Source organism: Acinonyx jubatus, chromosome X, assembly GCF_027475565.1.
Source record: "Acinonyx jubatus isolate Ajub_Pintada_27869175 chromosome X, VMU_Ajub_asm_v1.0, whole genome shotgun sequence".
In the NCBI taxonomy this organism is placed as follows: Eukaryota; Metazoa; Chordata; class Mammalia; order Carnivora; family Felidae; genus Acinonyx; species Acinonyx jubatus.
This window is the reverse complement of record NC_069389.1, coordinates 97754776-97763623: the sequence shown is the minus strand read 5'-3', so window position 1 is coordinate 97763623 and position 8848 is coordinate 97754776. Positions and strand designations below refer to the sequence as shown.

Below are 8848 nucleotides of genomic sequence, written 5' to 3'. Positions count from 1 at the left end.
AGAAATAAAAAAAAACTTTTGAAGTGTTTTTACTTAGGGTTTTTACATTTTTATGTAGCCACATTTATCAACCTTTTCCTTTCTGATTTATTTTTTTTTATATTTAAAAGGCCTTCCCTTTTCCCATGAGCAGATAAATATTCACCCATATTTTCTCACAGTCATTTAAGGTTTAAAAGTTTTTTTTAATGTAACTTAAATCATGATATATTTCAAGCATAAGAGAAGTATATAAATTTAATATAACAAGCACCCATTAATCAAACATTCCGATTTAACAGATGCTAACAGTTTGCCATATTTACTTAAGTTTTTTTTCATAAAAAATACAGCTATAGCTGTAGCTAAAGACCTATCTCCATCCCTTTCCCTACCTATGCTAAAATTTGTGTATGTAATTTACCTGCATGTTTCTATATTATTTATATATGTTTACAACCATATGCATTATGAAGTATTGTTTTGCGAGCTTTAAAATTTTTACCTAAGTAGAATCCTTTCCAACTGACTTTTGTCATTCAATATTGTACTTTCAGGATTTATTCTGATAGATGTCCATAATTTCGAGTTTATACATTTTTACTACTTTATCACATACAATTGGATGAATTGGAGTGCTCTTTGTGAATTGTCTGTTCACATCACTTGTTCATTTTTTATTGCGTTGTTGGCTTTCTGTGAATTCTGGATTGTTGGAATTATTTATTCTTGACTCAAATCCCTGTGTGCTACACTCATCATCAGGGAAATACAAATCAAAACCACAATGAGATACCACCTCACATGGGTCAGAATGGCTAAAATTAACAGCTCAGGAAACAACAGATGTTGGTGAGGATATGGAGAAAGGGGAACCCTTTTACACTGCTGGTGGGAATGCCAACTGGTACAACCACTCTGCAAAACAGTGTGGAGGTTCCTCAAAAAATTCAAAATAGAACTACCTACGATCCAGCAATTGCACTACTAGGAATTTATCCAAAGGATACAAAAATGCTGATTCAAAGGGGCATAGCGTGTGCTCCAATGTTTATAGCAGTGCTATCAGCAATAGCCAAATTATGAAAAGAGCCCAAATACCCATTAACTGATGAACGGATAAAGAAGATATGGTATATGTATATAATGGAATACTACTTGAAGATGAAAAAGAAAGAAATCTTGCCATTTGCAACAACATGGATAAAACTAGAGGGTATTATGCTAAGCGAAATAAGTCAGTCAGAGAAAGACAGATATCATATGATTGCACTCATTTGTGGAATTTGAGAAACTCAACAGATGAACATCGGGGAAAGGAAGGAAAATAAGATAAATACAGGGAGACAAACCAGAAGAGACTCTTAAATACAGAGAACAAACAGAGGGTTTATGGAGGGTAGGTGTTTGGGAGATGTGCTAAAGGGGTGATGGGCATTAAGAAAGGCAGTTTTGGGGATGAGCACTGGGTATTATATGTATGACATGAATCACTGGGTTCTCCTGAAGACAAGACTACACTCTATGTTAACTAACTTGAATTTAAATAAAATATAAAATAAAATAAAATAAAATAAAATAAAATAAAATAAAATAAAATAAAACAAAATAAAATAAAATTCTATCCTCAAGTAAAAAAAAAGCAAATACCTGTTCCAAGTCTATGACTTGTCTTTTTAGTTTATGACATTTTATGATGTACACAAGTTTTTAATTTTAATGTCGTACATTTATCAACTATTGCCTTTATGACTTATATTATTTTGTCTTATTAAAAAATTGTATCTTAATTCAATTATGTGAAAATATTCCATGCTCTAAAAATTTTTAAGTTTCTATTGTCAAATTTAGGTATTTGATTCACATGGAATTATTATTCTATGTGATGTGGGGTAGGGTTTTTCATCTTCTTTTTCCAAATAAATAGCAAACTGCCACAGCACTATTTATTGAGTAGTACATTTTGCCCACACGGAGTAATCATGCTATCTCTATCATATATCAAGTTGCCATAGAAATATCGGTCTTTTTCTGGGCTTTCTATTCTGTTCCATTGTTATATTTGTTGAGCCCTGATTCAACAGCCACTGTTAATTGCTATAGCTTTATGATGAATCTCAATATCTGGTAGGGAAAGTTCTCCCTTTTTTTTTAAATCATTCTTTGACACTTTCTTGATTATTTTTTGATCTTTCATGTCTCCTAGTGAATTCCAGGGTCAGTTTGTCCCTTTCTGTGAAATGCCCTTTTAGAACTTAAATTGGAATTCCCTCGAATTTATTGATTAACTTGGAAACAATTGTGACCTTTCAAATATTTTTTCCTGATCAACAAGCATGATACAAATCCCTATATTGGTCATCTCTTATAGCACTGTCATTTGTGAGTGATCACAGCTGTGGCTCTTTTTATTCAATTGTGCACTTTATTTTCCTTGTCTCTTTGCACCAGCTAGGAGCTCTACTATATGCTTAATAAAAGTAACAATAGTGTCATTCTTGTCACTTTCTCAACTTTAAAAGAAATACTGTATTTTGAATACTTTCCCAGTAAGTAAGTTGTCTGCTGTTGGTTTGGGGGTTGATAGCTCTTTTTTTTTTTTAATGTTTATTTATTTTTGAGAGAATGTGCAACGGGTTGGTGGGGGTGGGACAAAGGATCTGAAGTGGGCTCTGTTCTGAGAGCAGAGAGCCCAATGCCCATGCAGGGCTCAAACTCATGAACTGCGAGATCATGATCTGAGTGCAAGGTGGACAGTTAACCAACTGAGCCACCCAGGCACCCCAGGCGTTGATAGCTTTTATCAGGTTAAGGAAGATCCCAAATCTTTGTAGTTTGCTAAAAGTTATTTCATTCTTGAGTAGGCTTTGGATTTTCTCCAAAAAAATTTGTAGCCACACTATGATAAGATTTCCCCCTTTAATCTGTTAAAACAATGATTTGTAGTAATAAATATGTTAATATTAAAAGACCTTCGTATTACGTCTCAGCTTTTTGGCTAAAATCAAGTGTAGTATCTGTTCTTATCAGCTTAAAAGATCTTTGCATTCCTAGGTTAAGCCATGCATGGTCATCATGTGTTTTTTTAATGCATGTTTGATTTTTCTACTATTTTATTCAGAATTTTGCAATTATATATAAATGAGATTAATCTATGATATTTTCCTTGTATTTTTTGAGTTGGGATTTTGTATTAAGTATTTGTATTTGTCTCAAAAAGTGAGCTTTACCTATTTATTATTTTATTCACTCGTTCACTGATTCCCAGATGAGCGTTTGGATTACTTGGGGTAATTTTTGTTTTTTGATTTTTGTTTGTTTTTAAAATAATGCTCAGGGTTTTTTGGCCCATACCAAATAAATCAGAATCTCTCGAGGTGGATCCAAGCATCAATATTTTAAAATGCTCCCCAGGTGACTATAATGTAAAGCCAGGTTAGAGAACCACTGCTCTAGAACAGTTTGTGTAGGATAGAGCTTGTCTGTTCTTCAAGAGCATAAGAAAGAAAATATTTGTTCTGTGAAATTTGGGTAGAATTTGTCTGTGAAATTGTCTGGCCTGGTGATTTTGTATGTAGATTCTAAAATGTTTATTCAGTTTCTTTATTGGTTATATAGATATATTCAAGGTTTTTTTCTGTTATTTCTTAAGCCAGTTTTAGTAATTATTTCTTAGAAAATTCATTTCTTATGTTTTCAGATTTATTGGCATGAAGTTGGTCATGATATTTCCATATGAATTTTTAGTCTCCTCAGTATCTCTAATTATATCCCTGCTTTTCATTCCTTATATTTTTAACATGCTTTTTCTTTCTTTTTTTATAAATATATTCACTATGTGGTTTCCATATTTTACTAGTCTTTTCAAAAGACCAGGATTTGGTTTGTTGATGCTCTGTATTATTTTCTATCTCATTAATTTCCTTTGTATTATGATTTTATTTTTTCTAATTTTCTTAGGTTTGCGCTTCATTTTCTAACTTCTTCCAATTTTTAATGCTTAATATTTTCTAAGGCCTACTCATCAGCCTATAAATGTATTAGTTATGTACTGCTGTATCTGCATCTCTTGAGTTAACGATTCATGTTTTCATTGGTTTTAAATTTTAAATTTTTTCAGATTCCCATTACAATGTTTTCTTTGAACTATTCATATATATATATATATATATATATATATATATATACACACATATGAACTCATCTCTTTCTCTCTCCTGTATATATATATATATATTCCCTCTTTTTTTAATGCTTTCTATGGGTATTGCATTGTGGTCATAGAAACTGTTCTGTGTGATATCTGCTTTTTTGTATGTTTGGGTTTTTTTGTTTTGTATTTTGGTATTTATAGAGATGAGGCTCAATCTAGTCATGTTCACTGTTTATATATTACCCAATAAACTTGAGAAGACTATATTTTCTGATGGCTTTGTGTGAGGTAATATATATGTCAGTTAGACCAAATTCTTGTTAATTGTGTAGTTCAATTTTTTTTGTAGCCTTACTATTTTTGTCTCCTTGATTGATCAGTTATTGAGAGAGCAATATTAAAATCTCCCATTATAATTGTGGATTTGTCCATTTTTCTTTCCACTTCCATCAATTTTTTCTTCTTATTTATTTGAGACTATGTTTTTTGGTTCATGAAACTTAATGATTATTTTATATTCTAGTCAACTGATCATTTTGCTATTATGTAACTAATACTTTTTATACCTTTTAATGCTATTTACTTTTTTGTAAGTTTTTCTTTTAATTCCAGTTAGTTAAGAGTATTATATTAGTTTCAAGTATAAATATAGTGATTCAACGATTCCATACCCCACCTAGTACTCATCACAACAAGTGCATTCCTTAATCCCCATCACCTATTTAACCCATCCCTGCCTACCCCTCCACCCTGGTAACCATCAGTTTGTTCTCTATAGTTAAGAGTCTGTTTCTTGGTTTCTCTCTCTCTCTACCTCTTTTTCCCTTTATTCATTTGTTTTGCTTCTTAAATTCCACATATGAATGAAATCATTTTGTATTTGTCTTTTTCTGATTGACTTATTTCACTTAGCATTGTACTCCCTGGCTCCTTCCATGTTGTTGCAAATGGCAAGATTTCATTCTTTTTTATAGCTGAATAATATTCCATTGCATATAATATGACTTCTTTTTTGTCCATTCATCAGTCAATAGAAACATGTGCTGCTTCCATATCTTGGCTATTGTAAAAAAGGCTGCTGTGAACACAGGGGTGCATGTATCCCTTTGAATTAGTGTTTTTGTATTCCTTGGGTAAATACCCCATAGTGTGACTAGTGTGTCTAGGGTGGTTCTATTTGAGGAACCTCCATACTGTTTTCCATAGAGGCGGCACCAGTTTGCATGCCTGCTGACAGTGCACAAGTGTTCCCTTTTCTCCACATATTTTCCAGCTCTTGTTGTTTCTTGTGTTGTTGATTTTAGTCATTCTGACAGGTGTGAGGTGATTTCTCATTGTAGTTTTGATTTGCATTTCCCTTAAGTGATGATGAACATCTTTTCATGTCTGTTGGCCATCTGGATGTCTTCTTTGGAGAAATGTCTGTTCATGTCTTCTGCCCATTTTTAATTGGATTATTTGGGTTTTGGGTATTGAGTTTTATCAGTTCTTTATATATTTTGGATACTAGCTCTTTATCAGATATGTCATTTGCAAATATCATCTTCAGTTCCATAGGTTGCTTATTAGTTTTGTTGATTGCTGGGATAAAGAGTCTGGTACTCTTTATCTCCCCTTCTGTTCTGAATGACAGCCTTGCTGGATAGAGTATTCTTGGCTGCAGATTTTTCCCATTCAGCACTTTGAATATATCATGCCACTGCCTCTGGCTTGCTAAGTTTCTGTTGAAAAGTCTCGGGCTAGACTTATGGGTTTTCCATTGTAAGTTACTGTCTTCTTCTGTCTTGCTGCTTTTAAGATTTTTTATCACTGTATTTTGCAAATTTAATGACAATATATCTTGCTGCTTGCCTGCTTTTGTTGATTTTGATGGGAGTTCTCTGTGGCTTCTAGATTTGGACATCTGTGTCCGTCCCCAGATGAGGGATGTTTTCAGATATTATTTCTTCAAATAAATAACCTGCCCCCGTTTCTCTCTCTTCCTCTTATGGGACTCCTATAATATGAATGTTTTTATGGTTGATAGAGTCACTGAGTTTCCTAAGTGTATTCTTGTTCTGTGTAACTATTTTTTCTCTTTTGTTCAGCTTGATTACTCTCCATTACTCTGTTTTCTATGTCACTAATTTGTTCCTCTGCTTTTTCCAGCCTGCTGTTCATTTCATTTAGCTTTTGTCTCATTTTGTTCATTGAGCCCTTTATCTCTGCTATGTTATTCCTTACCTCTCTGTTAAGGGTCTCACTCAAGTCTTCCACTCTTTTTTTCAAGTCCAGTGAGTTACCCTCATGATCACTGCTTTAAATATTCCATCAGACATGTTACTTATATCTGTTTTGCTCAGATCTCTGGTGATGACCTTCTCCTGTTCTTTCATTTTGGATAAACTTCATTTTCTCCTCATTTTATCTGTCTCTGGGTGTCTGTTTCTGTGTGTTCACAAAGCAAGCTATATCTTCAGCTCTTGAAAGTAGTGATTTTATCAAGAGGAGATCATGGAGTGCCCTGCAGGGCGGTGTCCCCTGTTCACCAGCACCTGGCACTTCAGAAGAGTATCCTATGTGTGCTGCTTATGCCTTGCTATTGTATCTGAGTCACTTTTCCTTTCAGTGCAGTTGTCTGCACTTACTCTCTGCGAGCTATGGTCTGTGCTTGCTCTGTGTGGTGTCAATGGGGCTCAGACAGGCCAGCTCTGAGTAGGCATGCCCCTAGGGAACTTGGGAGTGGGGCAGCAGTGTTAGCACAATTTGCACTGGGTGGCTAGTCCTATACCAGATCCACTGAAGCACTGCAGTGGCTGGGGGCTGCACACAGGAGTGGCCAGGGGCATGAGGCTGGGCCCGGTGCAAGATAGCAACTGGGTGGGATGTGCATAAGGCTTTAAAATAATTTGTCCCGAGTCCAGGACCGAGGCTAGCAGGCTTGGAGGGGGTGACTTCTCAGAAAAACTTGAGGACACAGTGCACTGCTAGCAGGTTAGAGAGCAAGTGTCTGTGTAGAGCTGCCTTCTCCAGGTGGCTCTGTGTTTATGCTGCGGCGTGGGGGAGGAAAATGGCACCTGTCGGGTCCCTCATTTTCAGAGAAGTCCCACAACTTGTTCTGAAATCAGTATGAACAGATCTGTTTCCTGTTTGCCCCCTGGTGTTGTGTAAACTGCCTTTTTTATGTTGCCTCTCCATGAGGGGTGGCAACCCAGCTATCACTCATCTTCCTGGCTTGTCCAGTGGCGAGTCAACTGATGTTGAAAGCTACAGGCCCCAAGTACCACTGGTTTTACAAACTCGCAGAATTCAGCCACTCTGGTTTTTAAAGCCAGACTTTATGGGGATAAGTCTTTCCTGTGTGAGCTCCCTGATATGAGGGCCCATTTCTCCGCCTTCTGCACATTCAGCTCTCTCCCTCCTAGGGGCAACCTCCCTTCACCTTTCTGACCTTCCTAACCTTCTGGATGCAGCTTCTTATTTATATTTAGTTGTGGAGTTTGTTCTGGTCTTCAGATTTCTCTCAAGTTTATCTACCTGGATAGGGATGATATCTATTGTAAACATGGACAGAGTGAGCTCAGCATCCTCCTACTCCATCATCTTCCCAAGCTCCTCCAATGTTGTTTACTTTCAAGTTAACTTTTCTGATATACACAGAGGTGACCCGTGTTTGATTTTGTGAGTCATCTATTTTTATCCATCCTTGACATTCAGTCATTTTATTGCCCAAAGTTTTAGGCAGGCCTCTTGTAAATAACATATAGCTGACTTAAAAAAAATTCCTTTTTCTGAGTATCTGTCTTTCAACCTGATAGTTTAGTCAATTAATATTTATTGTGATTACTGATATACTTGAATTTATGTTTGCCATCTTATTTTACCTTTTCTATTTACCATGTTTTAATTTGGTCTTTTCCATTTCATGTCTTCTATTGGATTGCTTAAATTTTCTTTATTCTCAAAGATTTTTGATAGTCAGCTTGTGAGCTTATTGCCTACTTCTCCTTGCTTCTGTCACCTACTACTTCCACTTTCTTTGAGAGTACAAGCATGAATTCAAAAAAAAATTCTTGTTTTTATTTTGTCACTGAAATTGGTGCATCATTTTGCTAGAAGTCGAAGTCTGTAATTAATATTTCGAATCCACTTGTAATTATTCTTGGTGGATGGTACAAACTAAGAAACCTATTTTTTTTTAATTTTCCAAATTGCCAACCAACCGTTCCAGCATCAGCATTGAAAAGTTCCTTTTTCCTCATTGATTTGACATGGTGCTTTGTCATATACTCCATTTTTCTATAGATTAAGATCTATTTCTGAGACATTTATAATGTCGTATAGATATGTATGTCTATTCTTGTATTTATATCTTATTGTCCTAATTATTAGAGTTTTAGAATATACATTAATGCCAGGTGATTTAACAGCCTCTTCATTACTCATCCTTTGCAAAATTTTATTGACTATTTTTATGTTTATTTTTCCTGATGAATTTTGAAAACTCTTTGTAAATTTAAAAGAAAAATATATTTCAAGTTTTGCTGTGGGATAATTAATTTCTTTCTAAGTCATCTTATCATGTGTGAATATATTCTCGTATGTACTTCAGTAAGGTCACACATTTGTTATATATATTCTGAATTCATGTTTATTACTACTCATTTTTGATTACTATTTTCTAGGTTAAAAATAACTTAAGCAAAGTAAGATATTCACATAGCAAAGCACATTAAC

General features: G+C 34.7%; 1 pseudogene; it reads left to right on the top strand.

Annotated features, from left to right (window-relative positions):
- The first annotated feature begins 2957 nt into the window (after positions 1 to 2957).
- LOC113597677 (uncharacterized) lies at positions 2958 to 3085 on the top strand (annotated as a pseudogene).
- The last annotated feature ends 5763 nt before the right edge of the window (positions 3086 to 8848 follow it).